The sequence below is a fragment of the Bubalus kerabau genome, chromosome 17 (genome assembly GCF_029407905.1).
Source record: "Bubalus kerabau isolate K-KA32 ecotype Philippines breed swamp buffalo chromosome 17, PCC_UOA_SB_1v2, whole genome shotgun sequence".
NCBI classification, from domain to species: Eukaryota; Metazoa; Chordata; class Mammalia; order Artiodactyla; family Bovidae; genus Bubalus; species Bubalus kerabau.
The window spans coordinates 20,173,617-20,191,368 of record NC_073640.1 but is presented as its reverse complement, the minus strand read 5'-3'; the positions used below and the strand labels follow the sequence as shown (position 1 = coordinate 20,191,368).

The 17,752-nt window shown below is 38.6% G+C and overlaps 1 pseudogene; it reads right to left on the bottom strand.

Annotated features, from left to right (window-relative positions):
- Positions 1-16,839, bottom strand: part of LOC129630597 (ubiquitin-conjugating enzyme E2 variant 1-like) — a 32,827-nt pseudogene extending 15,988 nt beyond the window's left edge.
- Between the last annotated feature and the right edge of the window lie 913 nt (positions 16,840-17,752).

The following is a 17,752-nucleotide window of genomic DNA, read 5'->3' as shown; positions in this document are numbered from 1 at the left end:
CCCCCAGGTCACCTCTATCTCCTTCCTCCCCTATCTCTTCTCTACCTAACTCTGTGAATCTCTTTGGGTGTTCCCGGCTGTGAAGAACACTTAGGGAACTGACTGCTGGCTAGATCTGTCTCCTTTTGACTCCCCCTCTTCTCCTCCTATGGTTTTTCCAGTGGTCATGTATGGATGCGAGAGTTGGACTGTGAAGAAAGCTGAGCGCCAAAGAATTGATGCTTTTGAACTATGGTGTTGGAGAAGACTTTTGAAAGTCCCTTAGACTGCAAGGAGATCCAACCAGTCCATTCTAAAGGAGATCAGCCCTGGGTGTTCTTTGGAAGGAATGATGCTAAAGCTGAAACTCCAGTACTTTGGCCACCTCATGCGATGAGTTGACTCATTGGAAAAGACTCTGATGCTGGGCGGGATTGGGGGCAGGAGGAGAAGGGGATGACAGAGGAAGAGATGGCTGGATGGCATCACCGACTCGATGGACGTGAGTTTGAGTGAACTCCAGGAGATGGTGATGTACAGGAAGGCCTGGCATGCTGCAATTCATGGGGTCGCAAAGAGTCAGACACAACTGAGCAACTGAACTGAACTGAACTTCTCCTCCCGGTCACCTCTATCTCCTTCATCCCTCTTCTCTTCTCTGTGTAACTCTGTGAACCTCTCTCAGTGTTCCAGACTGTGGAGAGCACACAGGGAATTGATTACTGGCTAGATCTCTCTCTACCCTTTTGATCCCACCTCTTCTCCTCCTGGTCACCTCTATCTCCCTCCTCCCTCTTCTCTTCTCCATGTAACTCTGGGTGTCCCTCTCTGTGGAGAATCTTTTCACCATTAACCTAAATGTTTTATCATCGGTGCTGTATGAATGGAGACGTCTTGAGGCTACTGTAAGAATAAGACTGAAAGCCAAAGGCAAGAAGCTTAACTCCAAAACTTGAGAACAGCAGAGAACTCCTGATTCCACAGAATACTAATCGAAAAGAGCTCATCCAAAAGCCTCCATACCTACACTGAAACCAAGCTCCAAGAACCAAGTTTCAGAGCAAGACATACCAAGATAATTCTCCAACAACGCAGGAACATAACCCTGAGTATTAAAGTACAGGCGGCCAAAAGTCACACACACATAGACATCCCAAAACTCACTACTGGACACTTCATTGCACTCCAGAGAGAAGAGATTCAGCTCCACCCACCAGAACACTGATGCAAGCTTCCCTAACCAGGAAATCTTGACAAGTCACTCATTCAACACCACCCACAGGGAGGAACCTCCACAATAAAGAGGAACCACAAACTTCCAGCATACAGAAATGCCACCCCAAACACAGCAATCTAAACAAGATGAAAAGGCAGAGAAATATTCATCCCGTAAAGGAACATGATAAATGCCCACCAAATCTAACAAAAGAGGACGAGATAGGGAGTCTACCTGAAAAAGAATACAGAATAATGATAGTAAAGATGATCCAAAATCTTAAAAACAAAATGGAGTTACAGATAAATAGTCTGGAGACAAGGATTGAGAAGATGCAAGAAATGTTTAACAAGGACCTAGAAGAAATAAAGAAGAGTCAATCAAAAATGAATAATGCAATAACAGATCAAAAGCATTCTGGAGGGAATCAACAGTAGAATAACTGAGGCAGAAGATAGGATAAGTGAGGTGGAAGATAGAATGGTGGAAATAAATGGATCAGAGAGGAAAAAAGAAAAAATAATTAAATGAGGACAACCTCAGAGACCTCTGAGACAAGGTTAAACACCCCAACATTCAAATCATAGGAGTCCCAGAAGAAGAAGACAAAAAGAAAGACCATGAGAAAATACTTGAGGAGATAATAGTTGAAAACTTCCCTAAAATGGGGAAGGAAAGAGCCACCCAAGTCCAAGAAACCCAGAGAGTCCCAAACAGGATAAACACAAGGCAAAACACCCTAAGACACATATTAATCAAATTAATGAAAATTAAACACAAAGAGCAAATATTAAAAGCAGCAAGGGAAAAGCAACAAATAACACACAAGGAGATTCCCATAAGGATAACAGCTGATCTTTCAATAGAAACTCTTCAGTCCAGAAGGGAATGGCAGAACATACTTAAAGTGGTGAAAGAGAAAAACCTACAACCTAGATTACTGTACCCAGAAAGGATCTCATTCAAATATGAAGGAGAAATCAAAAGCTTTACAGACAAGCAAAAGCTGAGATAATTCAACACCACCAAACCAGCTCTTCAACAGATGCTAAAGGATCTCTAGACAGGAAACATGGAAAAGGTTCATAAACTCAAACCAAAAACAACAAAGTAAATGGCAACAGGATCATACTTATCAATAATTACCTTAAATGTAAATGGGTTGAATGCCCCAACCAAAAGACAAAGACTGACTGAAAGGATACAAAAACAAGATCCCTATATATGCTGTCAACAAGGGTCCCACCTCAAACCAAGGGACATACAAACATACAGACTGAAAGTGAAGGTCTGGAAAAAGATACTTCATGCAAATGGAGACCAAAATAAAGCAGGAGTAGCAATACTCATATCAGATAAAATAGACTTTGAAATAAAGGGTGTGAAAAGAGACAAAGGAGGACACTACATAATGATCAAAGGATCAGTCCAAGAAGAAGATATAATGATTATAAATATATATGCACCCTACATAGAGGCATCATAATATGTAAGGCAAATGCTAACAAGTATGAAAGAGGAAATTAACAGTAACACAATAATAGCGGGAGACCCCACTCACACCTATGGATAGATCAACTAAACAGAAAATTAGCAAGGAAACACAAACTTTAAATGATACAATGGACAAGTTAGACCTAATTGGTATCTATAGGACATTTCACCCCAAAACAATGAATTTCACCTTTTTCCAAGTGCACACAAAACATTCTACAGGATAGATCACATCCTGGGCCATAAATTTAGCCTTGGTAAATTCAAAAAAATTGAAGTCATTTCAAGCCTCTTTTCTGATCACAATGCAGTAAGATTAAATGTCAACTACAGGGAAAAAAACTATTAAAAACACAAACATATGCAGGCTAAACAACACGCTTATGAATATCCAACAAATCACAGAAGAAATCAAAGAATAAATCAAAATATGCATAGAAATGAATGAAAATGAAAACACAACAACCCCAAACCTATGGGATTCAGTAAAAACAATGCTAAGGGGAAGGTTCATAGCAATACAAGCTTACCTCAAGAAACAAGAGAAAAATCAAATAAATAACCTAACCCTACACCTAAAGCAACTAGAAAAAGAAGAAATGAAGAACCCCAGGGATAGTAGAAGGAAAGAAATCATAAAAATTAGGGCAAAATAAATGAAAAAGAAACAAAGGAGACTATAGCAAAAATCAACAAAACTAAAAGCTGGTTCTTTGAGAAGATAAATAAAATAGACAAACCATTAGCCATACTCATCAAGAAAAAAAGGGAGAAGAATCAAATCAACAAAAGTAGAAATGAAAATGGAGAAATCACAACAGACAACACAGAAATACAAAGGATCATAAGAGACTACTATCAGCAACTATATGCCAATAAAACGGACAACTTGGAAGAAATGGATGAATTCTTAGAAAAGTATAAATTTCCAAAACTGAACCAGGAAGAAATAGAAAATCTTAATAGACCTATCACAACCATGGAAATCAAAACTGTAATCAGAAATCTTCCAAAAAACAAAAGCCCAGGACCAGATGACTTCACAGCTGAATTCTACCAAAAATTTAGAGAAGAGCTAACACCTATCCTACTCAAACTCTTCCAGAAAATCACAGAGGAAGGTAAATTTCCAAACTTGTTCTATGAGGCCACCATCACCCTAATACCAAAACCAGACAAAGATGCCACACACACACAAAAAAAAACTATGGGCCAATATCACTGATGAACATAGATGCAAAAATCCTCAACAAAATTCTAGCAAACAGAATCCAACAATGTATTAAAAAGATTATACATCATGACTAAGTGGGCTTCATCCCAGGGATGCAAGATTTCTTCAATATTTGCATATCAAAAGTGATACACCACTAACAAATTAAAAGAGAAAAACCATATGATTATCTCAATAGATGCAAAGAAAGCCTTTGACAAATTCAACATCCATTTATGATAAAAACCCTCCAGAAAACAGGAATAGAAGGAACATACCTCAACATAATAAAAGCTATATATGACAAACCCACAGCAAACATTATCCTCAATGGTGAAAAATTGAAAGCAATTCCCTTAAAGTCAGGAACAAGACAAGGGTGCCCACTCTCACCACTACTATTCAACATAGTTTTCAAAGTTTTTGCCACAGCAATCAGAGCAGAAAAAGAAATAAAAGGAATTCAGATTGGAAAAGAAAAAATAAAACTCTCACTATTTGCAGATGACATGATCCTCTACATAGAAAACCCTAAAGACTCCACCAGAAAATTACTAGAGCTAATCAATGAATATAGTAAAGTTGCAGGATATAAAATTAACACACAGAAATCCCTTGTATTCCTACACACTAACAATTAGAAAACAGAAAGAGAAATTAAGGAAACAATTCCAATCACCATTGCAACAAAAAGAGAAAATACTTAGGAATATATCTACCTAAAGAAACAAAAGACCTATATATAGAAAACTATAAAACACTGATGAAGGAAATCAAAGAGGACACAAATAGATGGAGAAATATACCATGTTCATGGAAGAATCAATACAGTAAAAATGAGTATACTATCCAAAGCAATCTATAGATTCAACGCAATCCCTATCAAGCTACCAACAGTATTTTTATCTGAACTAGAACAAAGAATTTCACAATTTGTAGGGAAATACAAAAAATCTCAAATAGCCAAAGCAATCTTGAGAAAGAAGAATGGAACTGGAGGAATCAACCTGCCTGACTTCAGGCTCTACTACAAAGCTACAGTCATCAAGACAGTATGGTACTGGCACAAAGACAGAAATATAGATCAATGGAACAAAATAGAAAGCCCAGAGATAAATCCACGCACCTATGGACACATTATCTTTGACAAAGGAGGCAAGAATATACAATGGAGAAAAGACAATCTCTTTAACAAGTGCTGCTGGGAAAACTGGTCAACCATCTGTAAAAGAATGAAATTAGAACACTTTCTAACACCATATACAAAAATAAACTCAAAATGGATTAAAGATCTAAATGTAAGACCAGAAACTATAAAACTCCTAGAGGAAAACATAAGCAAAACACTCTCCGACATAAATCACAGCAGGATCCTCTATGGCCCACCTCCCAGAGTAATGGAAATAAAAGCAAAAATAAGCAAATGGGACCTAATTAAACTTAAAAGCTTTTGCACAATGAATAAAACTATAAGCAAGATGAAAAGATAGCCTTCAGAATGGGTGAAAGTAATAGCAAATGAAGCAAATGACAAAGAATTAATCTCAAAAATATACAAGCAGCTCATGCAGCTCAATTCCAAAAAAATAAATGACCCAATCCAAAAATGGTCCAAAGAACTAAATAGACATGTCTCCATAGAAGACATACAGATGGCTAACAAACACATGAAAAGATGCTCGACATCACTCATTATCAGAGAAACGCAAGTCAAAACCACAATGAGGTACCATTTCACACCAGTCAGAATGGCTGCTATCAAAGTCTACAAACAATAAATGCTGGAGAGGGTGCGGAGAAAAGGGAACCCTCTTATACTGTTGGTGGGAATGCATACTAGTATGGCCACTATGGAGAACAGTGTGGAGATTCCTTAAAAAACTGGAAATAGAACTACCATATGACCCAGCAATCCCACTGCTGGGCATACACACCAAGGAAACTAGAATTGAAAGAGACACATATACCCCAATGTTCATCACAGCACTGTTTACAATAGCCAGGACATGGAAGCAACCTAGATGTCCATCAGCAGACAAATGGATAGGAAAGCTGTGGTACATATACAGAATGGAATATTACTCAGCTATAAAAAAGAATGCATTTGAATCAGTTCTAATGAGGTGGATAAAACTGGAACCTATTATACAGAGTGAAGTAAGTCAGAAAGAAAAACACCAATACAGTATATTAATGCATATATATAGAATTTAGAAAGATGGTAATGATAACCCTATATGGTAGACAGCAAAAGAGACACAGAAGTAAAGAACAGTCTTTTGGACTCTTTGGGAGAAGGCGAGGGTGGGATGATTTGAGGGAATAGCATTGAAACATGTATATTATCGTATGTGAAATAGACCAGTCCAGGTTCAATGCATGAGACAGGGTGCTCAGGGCTGGTGCACTGGGATGACCCAGAGGGATGGGATGGGGAGGGAGGTGGGTTCAGGATGGGGAACACATGTATACCCAAGGCTGATTCATGTCAATGTATGGCAAAAAAAACCACTACAATATTGTAAAGCAATTATCCCCCAATTAAAATAAATTAATTAATTTTGTAAAAAACTTCACATTCAGAAAATGAAGATCATGGCATCTGGCCTCATCACTTTATGGCAAATAGAAGGGGAAACATTGGAAAGAGTGACAACTTTATTTTTGGAGGCTCCAAAATCACTGCAGATGGTGGCTGTAGCCATGAAATTAAAAGATGCTTGCTCCTTGGAAGAAAAGTTATGACCAACCTAGACAGCATATTAAAAAGCAGAGACATCACTTTGCCAACAAAGGTCCATCTAGTCAAAGCTATGGCTTTTCCAGTAGTCAGGTATGGATGTGAGAGTTGGACTAAAAAGAAAGCTGAGCACTGAAGAATTGATGCTTTTGAACTGTGGTGTTGGAGAAGACTCTTGAGAGTCCCTTCTACTGCAAGGACATCAAACCAGTCAATCCTAAAGGAAATCAACCCTGATTATTCATTGGAAGGACTGATGTTGAAGCTGAAGTGCCAATACTTTGGCCACCTGATGTGAAGAGCCAAATGACTGGAAAAGACACTAATGCTGGGAAAGACTGAAGGGAAAGGAGAAGAGAGTGGCAGAGGATGAGATGGTTAAATAGCATCAGTGACTCCGTGGACATGAATTTGAGCAAACTCTGAGAGATAGTGAAGGACAGGAAAGCATGGCATGCTGCAATCCATTGGGTCATAAAGAGTCAGGACTGAGTGACTGAACAACAGTCATCCAACAGCTGTGGAATACAGTCTTTTCAAGGGCATATGGAATTTGCAACAAGATAACATGTACTAGGGGCTTTCCTGGTAGCTCAGCCGGTAAAGAATACATCTGCAGTGCAAGAGACTCTGGTTCAATTCCTGGGTTGGGAAGATCTTCTGGAGAAGGGATAGGCTACCCACTCCAGTATTCTTGGGCTTTCCTGTTGGCTCAGATAGTGAAGAATCCACCTGCAATGAGGGAGACCTGGTTTTGATTCCTGGGTTTGGCAGATCCCCTGAAGGAGGGCATGGCAACCCACTCCAGTATTTCTGCCTGGAGAATCCCCATGGACAGAGAAGCCTGGTGGGTTACAGCCCATGAGGTCACAAAGAGTTGGACATGACTGAGCAACTAAGCACAGCACAGAAGCAACATGTACTAGGTCATAAAACAAATTTCATTAAGTTTAAATGTATTGACATTATACAAAATATGTTCTCTAATCACAATGAAATTAAATCAGAAATCAATAACAATATGTGGAAAATTCCCAGAATGTTTTAAAATTAAAGAACAGATTTCTCAATAACATATGAGTAAAAAAAGAAATAAAAATAGTAATAAAATTTGGATCTAATGAAAATAAAACCAAAACATATGAAAATGTTGAGGGTACAGCTAAGACAATACTGAGAAGGAAATTTACGGTTTTAAATGTTTTAAAGTTAACGATCTAAGATTCTACTTTAAGAATTTGGAACCCCACTTCTTATTTGCTACAGGACTTAAAAGACAAATGCATTAAAAATTATAAATATATGTGATGGGTACACAATATACAAAGATATAATCTGTGACATCAATAATATATAAAGTAGCAGGAAAAACTGTAAGGGAGCAGTCTTTGTATGCAACTGAAATTAAATTTGTACCAATTTAAAATCGATTGTTATAAATTTAGGATGTTATTTGTAATCGCCACAGTAATTCAAAGAATGTATCTATAGAATATACACAAAGGAAATAAGAAAATCAAATGTTTCATTATTAAAAAAAATAAACTAAGGGCTTCCTTGGTGGTTCAGTGGTTAACACAACATGCTTCCACTACAGGGGCACAAGTTTGATCCCTTGTCAGGGAATTAAGATCCCACATGCCATGCACTGTGGCCAGAAAATAGAAAAATAAATAAATAAATAAACTAAACACAAAAGAAAACAATAATGAAAAAAAGAGGGATGGAAAGTCATAAGACATACAGAAAGCGTAACAAAGTGGCAAAAGTAAGTCCTTTCCTATCAGCAATTACTTTAAATGAGATGAATTACACTCTTCAACCAAAAGTCATAGAATGAATAACTGATTGAAAAATGATCCAAGTACATGATATCTACAAGAGACTCACTTTATACATAATTAATACATAGACTGAAGGTAAAAAAGATAGAAACAGATAATTCATATAAATAATAACTAAAGGAGAGTAGTGATGACCACATTAATATCCGACAAAATAGACTTTAAGTCAAAATATTGTTACAAGAATCAAGGAAGGACATCATTTACAGATAAAAGGGTCAATTTCCCAAGAAGATATAACAATTACCAAACATGAGAGCTCAAAAATATATGAAGCAAACATTAAGAACTGAAAGGAGAAATAGACATTCTACAATATAAGAGATTTCAATACCCCCACTTTTAATGATGGATATAACAGCTGACAGAAAATGAAAAAAGAAATAGAGGACTTAATCAACACTATAAACCAACTGAACCTAATAGACATATACAGGATACTCCACCCAATAGTAGAAGAATATATATTTTTCTCAAGTACACATGGAACATTCTCCACAATAGATAATATATTATGGCCAAAAAGTCTTAAAATTTAAAAGATTGAAATACTACCAGATATTTTTACTGATTACAGAGGAATGAATCTAGAAATCAATAGCAACAGGAAAACCAATTCACAAATATGTGGAAATTAAATAACACATTCTTGATGGCACCCCACTCCAGTACTCTTGCCTGGAAAATCCCATGGACGGAGGAGCCTGGAAGGCTGCAGTCCATGGGGTCACCAAGAGTCGGACACGACTGAGCGACTTCCCTTTCACTTTTCACTTTCATGCATTGGAGAAGGAAACGGCAACCCACTCCAGTGTTCTTGCCTGGAGAATCCCAGGGATGGGGGAGCCTGGTGGGCTGCTTTCTATGGGATCACACAGAATCGGACATGACTGAAACGACTTAGCAGTAGCAAACAACCAATGGCCTAAAGAGGAAATCAAAAGGCAAATTAGAAAATATCTCGATTCAAATGAAAGTGAAAACACAACATACCAAAACACAGGATGTGATGAAAGCATTGCTAAGGGGAATCTTTATGGCTGCACAGAAGACAAGAGGATCTCAAATCAAGAATACAAGTTATACCTTGAGGAATGAATAAAGAAAAGAGCAAATTAAGCCAAAAGAAGCAGAAAGGAAATAATAAGGATAAACAAAATCGAGATAAATAAAATAGAGAACAGGAAAACAACAAGAAAATTAATGGTACCAAGAGCTGGTTCTTCAAAAATATCAACAAAATTGACAACTCTTTAGCTAGATTAAACAGAAACAAAGAGAGAGGTCTCAAATTACTAAAATCATAAGTAAAAATGGAGTCATTACTATCAATTCTACAGAAACAAAAAGGACTATAAAAGAGTAACATGAAAAATTGTATACCAGGGAATTCCCTGGGTGGTCCAGTAGTTAGGGGAGCCTGGCAGGCTACACCCATAGGGTTGCACAGAGTCAGACACGACTGAAGCAACTTAGTACACTCATACACCAGTAGTTCAGACTCCATGCTCTTACTGCAGAGGGCTTGGGTTTGATCCCTAATCAGGGAACTAAGATCCCACACACCACACAGTATGATGAAAAAGCAAAAAACTGTATACCAAAGAAATGAATAATCTCAATGTAAAGGACAAAGGCCTAGCAACACACAACCTACCAAAGCTGAATATTAAAGAACAAGAAAATCTAAACAGATCTACACCTACTAAGGAACTTGAATGTATAATTTAAAACTTGAAAGCGATGGCACCCCACTCCAGTACTCTTGCCTGGAAAATCCCATGGACGGAGGGTCCTGGTGGGCTGCAGTCCATGGGGTGGCTAGGAGTCGGACACGACTGAGAGACTTCACTTTATTTTTTCATTTTCATGCATTGGAGAAGGAAATGGCAACCCACTCCAGTGTTCCTGCCTGGAGAATCCCAGGGACAGGGGAGCCTGGTGGGCTGCCGTCTATGGGGTCGCACAGAATTGGACACGACTGAAGCAACTTAGCAGCAGCAGAAGCAGCAAATAAAACCCCTGAGCCAAGTGGCTTTAATGGTGAGTTCTATGAAATATTTAAAGAACTAACAACTGTTTTCAAATTCTACCCAAAAATTTAACAGAAGGGAACACTTCCTCAATCATTCTATGAGGCCAGCATTACCATGATACCAAAGCCAAAGACACTACCAGAAAAAAATAAATAAACAGTATCTTTTATAAATACTGATATAAAAATCCTCCGCAATACGTGAACCGTGAACTTCCAGTTGTTCAAGCTGGTTTTAGAAAACGAAGAGGAACCAGAGACCAAATTGCCAACATCAGCTGGATCATCGAAAAAGCAAGAGAGTTCAAGAAAAACATTTCTGCTTTATTGATTATGCCAAAGCTTGTGACTGTGTGGATCACAATAAACTGTGAAAAATTCCGAAAGAGATGGGAATACCAGACCACCTGACCTACCTCTTGAGAAATTTGTATGCAGGTCAGGAAGCAACAGTTAGAACTGGACATGGAACAACAGACTGGTTCCAAATAGGAAAAGGAGTCCGTCAAGGCTGTATATTGTCTCCCTGCTTATTTAACTTATATGCAGAGTACATTATGTGAAATGCTGGGCTGGAAGAAGCACAAGCTGGAATCAAGATTGCTGGGAGAAATATCAATACCCTCAGATATGCAGATGACACCACCCTTATGGCAGAAAGTGAAGAGGAACTAAAAAGCCTCTTGATGAAAGTGAAAGAAGAGAGTGAAAAAGTTGGCTTAAAACTCAACATTCAGAAAACGAAGATCATGGGATCTGGTCCCATCACTTCATGGGAAATAGATGGGGAAACAGTGGAAACAGTGTCAGACTTTATTTTTCTGGGCTCCAAAATCACTGCAGATGGTGACTGCAGCTATGAAATTAAAAGACAATTACCCCTTGGAAGGAAAGTTATGACCAACCTAGATAGCATATTCAAAAGCAGAGACATTACTTTGCCAACAAAGGTCCATCTAGTCAAGGCTATGGTTTTTCCAGTGGTCATGTATGGATGTGCGGAGTTGGACTGTGAAGAAAGCTGAGCGCCGAAGAATTGATGCTTTTGAAGTGTGGTGTTGGAGAAGACTCTTGAGAGTCCCTTGGACTGCAAGGAGATCCATCCTGTCCATTGTGAAGGAGATCAGCCTTGGGTGTTCTTTGGAAGGAATGATGCTAAAGCTGAAACTCCAGTACTTTGGCCACCTCATGCAAAGAGTTGACTCATTGGAAAAGACTCCAATGCTGGGAGGGATTGGGGGCAAGAGGAGAAGGGGATGACAGAGGATGAGATGGCTGATGGCATCACCGACTCGATGGACGTGAGTCTGAGTGAACTCCGGGAGTTGGTGATGGACAGGGAGGCCTGGCGTGCTGCGATTCATGGGGTCGCAAAGAGTTGGACACAACTGAGTGACTGAACTGAACTGAACTGAAAAATCCTCAATAAAACACTAGCAAACCAAATTCATCAACATGTTAAAATGATTAGAAAAAATTATAAAACATGACCAAGTGGGATTTATTCCTGAAATGCAAAGATGGTTTAACATATGAAAAACAATGAATGAAGTGGGGAAAATATCACACAACAATCCTCTCAATAGTGACAGATAAAACATTTGGCAAATCCAGTACCCTTGTATGGAAAAATAAATAATTCAGCAAACTCAGAATAGAAGAAAATTACCTCAGTATCCAAAAGGTCATATACATACAGCTAATGTCATATGCAGAGTACATCATGAGAAACGCTGGGCTGGAAGAAGCACAAGCTGGAATCAAGATTGCTGAGAGAAATATCAATAACCTCAGATATGCAGATGATACTACTATTATGGCAGAAAGTGAAGAGGAACTAAAAAGCCTCTTGATGAAAGTGAAAGAGGAGAGTGAAAAAGTTGGCTGAAAGCTCAACATTCAGAAAACGAAGATCATGGGATCTGGTCCCATCACTTCATGGGAAATAGATGGGGAAACAGTGGAAACAGTGTCAGACTTTATTTTTTTGGGCCCCAGAATCACTGCAGATGGTGACTGCAGCCATGAAATTAAAAGACGTTTACTCCTTGGAAGGAAAGTTATGACCAACCTAGATAGCATATTCAAAAGCAGAGACATTACTTTGCCAACAAAGGTCCGTTTAGTCAAGGCTATGGTTTTTCCAGTGGTCGTGTATGGATGTGCGAGTTGGACTGTGAAGAAAACTGAGCACCGAAGAATTGATGCTTTTGAACTGTGGTATTGGAGAAGACTCTTGAGAGTCCCTTGGACTGCAAGGAGATCCAACCAGTCCATTGTGAAGGAGATCAGCCTTGGGTGTTCTTTGGAAGGAATGATGCTAAAGCTGAAACTCCAGTACTTTGGCCACCTCATGCAAAGAGTTGACTCATTGGAAAAGACTCCGATGCTGGGAGGGATTGGGGGCAAGAGGAGAAGGGGATGACAGGATGAGATGGCTGGATGGCATCACCGACTTGATGAACGTGAGTTTGAGTAAACTCTGGGAGTTGGTGATGGACAGGGAGGCCTGGCGTGCTGCGATTCATGAGGTCGCAGAGAGTCGGACACAACTGAGCAACTGAACTGAACTGAATGTCATATTCAATGGTGAAGGATGAAAAGATTTTCCTCTAAGACACAGAAACAAAGCAAAGATTTCCACTTTCATAACTTCTATTCAACATAGTATTGGAAATACTATAGAAATATTGGAAATATTAACCAGAGCAATCACATAAGGAAATGAAATACAAGGCATCTAAAGGAAGTAGGGGAAAAGTACAATCATCTTTGTTTACAGATGACATAATCTTATAGTTCAGTTCAGTTCAGATCAGTCGCTCAGTCATGTCTGACTCTTTGTGACCCCATGAATCGCAGCACGCCAGGCCTCCCTGTCCATCACCAACTCCCGGAGTTCACTCAGACTCACGTCCATCGAGTCAGTGATGCCATCCAGCCATCTCATCCTCTGTCGTCCCCTTCTCCTCCTGCCCCCAATCCCTCCCAGCATCGGAGTCTTTTCCAATGAGACAACTCTTCACATGAGGTGGCCAAAGTCCTGGAGTTTCAGCTTTAGCATCATTCCTTCCAAAGAACACCCAAGGCTGATCTCCTTCAGAATGGACTGGTTGGATCTCCTTGCAGTCCAAGGGACGCTCAAGAGTCTTCTCCAATACCACAATTCAAAAGCATCAATTCTTCAGCGCTCAGCTTTCTTCACAATTCAACATGACCACTGGAAAAACCATAGCCTTGACTAGATGGACCTTTGTTGGCAAAGTAATATCTCTGCTTTTGAATATGCTATCTAGGTTGGTCATAACTTTCCTTTCAAGGAGTAATTGTCTTTTAATTTCATGGCTGCAGTCACCATCTGCAGTGATTTTGGAGCCCAGAAAAATAAAGTCTGACACTGTTTCCACTGTTTCCCCATCTATTTCCCATGAAGTGATGGGACCAGATCCCATGATCTTCGTTTTCTGAATGTTGAGCTTTAAGCCAACTTTTTCACTCTCCTCTTTCACTTTCATCAAGAGGCTTTTTAGTTCCTCTTCACTTTCTGCCATAAGGGTGGTGTCATCTGCGTATCTGAGGTTATTTATATTTCTCCCGGCAATCTTGATTCCAGCTTGTGCTTCTTCCAGCCTAGCGTTTCTCATGATGTACTCTGCATATAAGTTATATAAGCAGGGTGACAGTATACAGCCTTGACGGACTCCTTTTCCTATTTGGAACCAGTCTGTTGTTCCATGTCCAGTTCTAACTGTTGCTTCTTGACCTGCATACAAATTTCTGAAGGGGCAGGTCAGGTGGTCTGGTATTCCCATCTCTTGAAGAATTTTCCATAGTTTATTGTGATCCACACAGTCAAAGGCTTTGGCATAGTCAATAAAGCAGAAATAGATGTTTTTCTGGAACTCTCTTGCTTTTTCTAGAAAATTCTAAATATTACACACTAATACTACTACTAAATATTACTAATACGTAATACTTAATATTACGCTGTTTGAACTTATTATACACAGATTCAGCAGAGCTGCAGGACACAAAATCAATATACAAAATCAGTTGCATTTGTATACACTAACAATGGGCAATATGAAAGGAAAATTAATAAAACAATCTCATTTAAAATAGCACCAAAAAGAATAAAATAACTAGGAATAAACTTAACAAAAAAGGTGAATGATTTACACACTGAAAACTACAAAACACTGCTGAAAGAAATTAAATATATGTATACCTGTGGCGGATTCATTTTGATATTTGGCAAAACTAATACAATTATGTAAAGTTTAAAAATAAAATAAAATATTTTAAAAAAGAAATTAAATATATAAACAAATGAAAATGCACGTTCATAGTCTGGAAAACTTAATATTGTTTAAATATCCTTACCACCCAAAGAAATCTATAAATTCAATGCAAAGTCTATCAAAATCCTAACAATTTTTTTTGCAAAAATGGAAATGTCTATCCAAAATCTCGAGGAACCCCAAGTAGTCAAAACAATCTTTTTTAAAATCTTTTAAAAAAGAATAAAGTTATAAACCTCACACTTCCTGATTGCAATATGTATTACAACTATAGTATTCAAAACTGTAGTACTGGCGTAAAAGCAGACCAACGGAATATAACAGAGATCCCAGAAATAAACCCTCATATGTGGGGTCAGATTAATTTCAAAAAGGGAGCCAGGACTACACAATGGGGAAATAACTGCATCTTCAATAAATGGTCCTGGGAAATCCGAATATCCACATGCAAAAGAACAACGATGGACACGTCCATACCTTACACAATAGACAAAAATGAACTCAACGTGAATCAAACTTTAATATAAGAGCTAAAACTATAAAACCCCTATTAGAGTTTTTACATAAGAGTAAAGTGTCATGACATTTGGCAATGATTTCTTGGCTATAAGCACTGACAACAAAAGAAAAAATACATATGGTGGACTTCATCAAAATTAAAAACTTTGTGCATCAGAGGGCACTACCCACAGAGTGGAAAAGCAACTCATAGAATAAGAGGAAATATTTGCAAATCATATACCTTAAAAGAGGTTAGAACCCAGAACACATAAAGAAGTACAACTCAAAAACAACCACAAAATATCCCACTAAAAATTGGAGAAAGGAGACTTCCAGTGTTCACTGAAAAACTTCAATTAATTTCAGTGCTAATTGAAAAATTAGCATCTCTCTTTGGATCCATAAGAGAGGTGGGTTCAAAGCTAAACTCTGTCCCAAAAATTAGAGAGATAGGCAGATAAAAAGAATCAAGGTGAACTGCAGCAGAAACTCACAAACGGAAACTGTGGTGAGAACCAGTGTGAAGAAGTGCAGGGACAGGAACAAAAACCTTTGCTATAATTAGTTAATTACTAGAGACTTGGTGAGGACAACTCTAGAGTTAAAAACTTCAGGGGGATCCAGTCATAAGGGGGCTCCCACACTTGCGAGTGGGAGTTGGTGATGGACAGGGATGCCGACGTGAGTCTGCGTGAACTCCGGGAGTTGGTGATGGACAGGGAGGCCTGGCGTGCTGCAGTTCATGGGGTCGCAAAGAGTCGGACACGACTGAGCGACTGAACTGAACTGAACTGAATCCCTTCTTTGATGCTCTTTCTTACTTTATGCAGATTTGAGTTTCTGACATATAGTATTTCCCTTTTCTCAAAAGAATTTCTTTTAATATTTCTTGCAAAGCATGTCGACTGTCAACAAATCCTCTTAATTTTTGTTTGTCTGAGAAAGTCTTTATTTTCTCTTCACTTTTGAAGAATAGTTTTGCAGTGTACAAAATTCTAGGTCTAGATTTTTTTTTTTTTCTGTCAACATTGGTATTTCACTTCACTCTTTTCTTGGTTGCCTGCTTTCGGAGGAGAAGTTGGATGTAATGATTATCTTCATAAGGTAAGATTGCCCCTCACCCCCAGGTTCTTTCTTTGATTTTCTGTAGTTTGAAAATGATATACTCATGTATAGTTTTTTGTTTGTTGTTTTTGTTTTGGGCATGTACCCTGTTTGGTGTTCTCAGAGCTCTCTGGATCTATGGTTTGCTGTCTGACACTAATTTTAAGAAAGTCTCAATTACTGTTCTTTCAAATATTTCTTTGGTTCTTTTTTTCTCTTTCTCCTTCTTCTGGTATTCTCATTACAGGTCATGCTTCAACTTTTGTAGTTGTCCCACAGACCCTGGATATTCTGTTCTTTTCAGTCTTTGTTCTCCTTACTTTTCAGTTTTGAGGATTTCTATTGCTGTATCCTCAAGCTCAGAGGTTCTTACCTCATCTGGATCCAGTATAGGTAAGCCCACCAAAGGCATTTTTGTTAGTTTCTGTTAGTGTTTTTAATATCTAGCATTTTTAATTTTTTTCTTAGGATTTTCATCTTTTTGTTTACATGACCATCTTTTCTTGCATGCTGTCTACTTTATCAATTATAGCCCTTAGCATATTAGTCATAGTTGATTAAAATTTCCAGTCTGTAATTCTGACATCCCTGTTATGTCTGGTTATCATACTTGCATTGCCTCTTCAAATCGTGTTTTTTACCTTTAAGTATACCTTAACCTTTTCTTGATGGCCAGACATGATGTACTGGATAAAAAACTGCTGTGGTAGGTCTTTAATAATATGGTGGTAAGGTATGCGAGGAGGAGGGAAAACATTCTGTAGTCCTACAATTATGTTCAGTGTTTTAGTGAGACTATGTACCTGGACTATGAATTCACAAATGTTTCTGAATTCTCCTCACCATCCTCACCCCTTATTTGGGAAAGAATGGCTCAAATGGTCTGGAGTTGGGTGTTTCTCTTCCTCCAGGTCCCTTGAGCTCTGCTAAACCCCAGCAGGTTCAACTCCTGCTAACTTGTTTCTCCTGAGGGTAGGTTTTATTAAGGCATCCCCTGCTGGAAGCATGAAAGAATTTCTGTCCATTATTTACTGTAAGAACCTGGTGGTTCTCCTGGAGGTAAACTCGCACATCCATACATGACCACAGGAAAAACCATAGCCTTGACTAGACGAACCTTTTTTGGCAAAGTAATGTCTCTGCTTTTGAATATGCTATCTAGGTTGGTCATAACTTTCCTTCCAAGGAGTAAGCATCTTAATTTCGTGGCTGAAGTCACCATCTGCAGTGATTTTGGAGCCCAACACGTCCGAGGCCAGGGGTGGCGGCAGGGAAGACCAACCCTACGTCTCAGGAGCCATGGCTGCATGGGCGCAGGAGGGCCT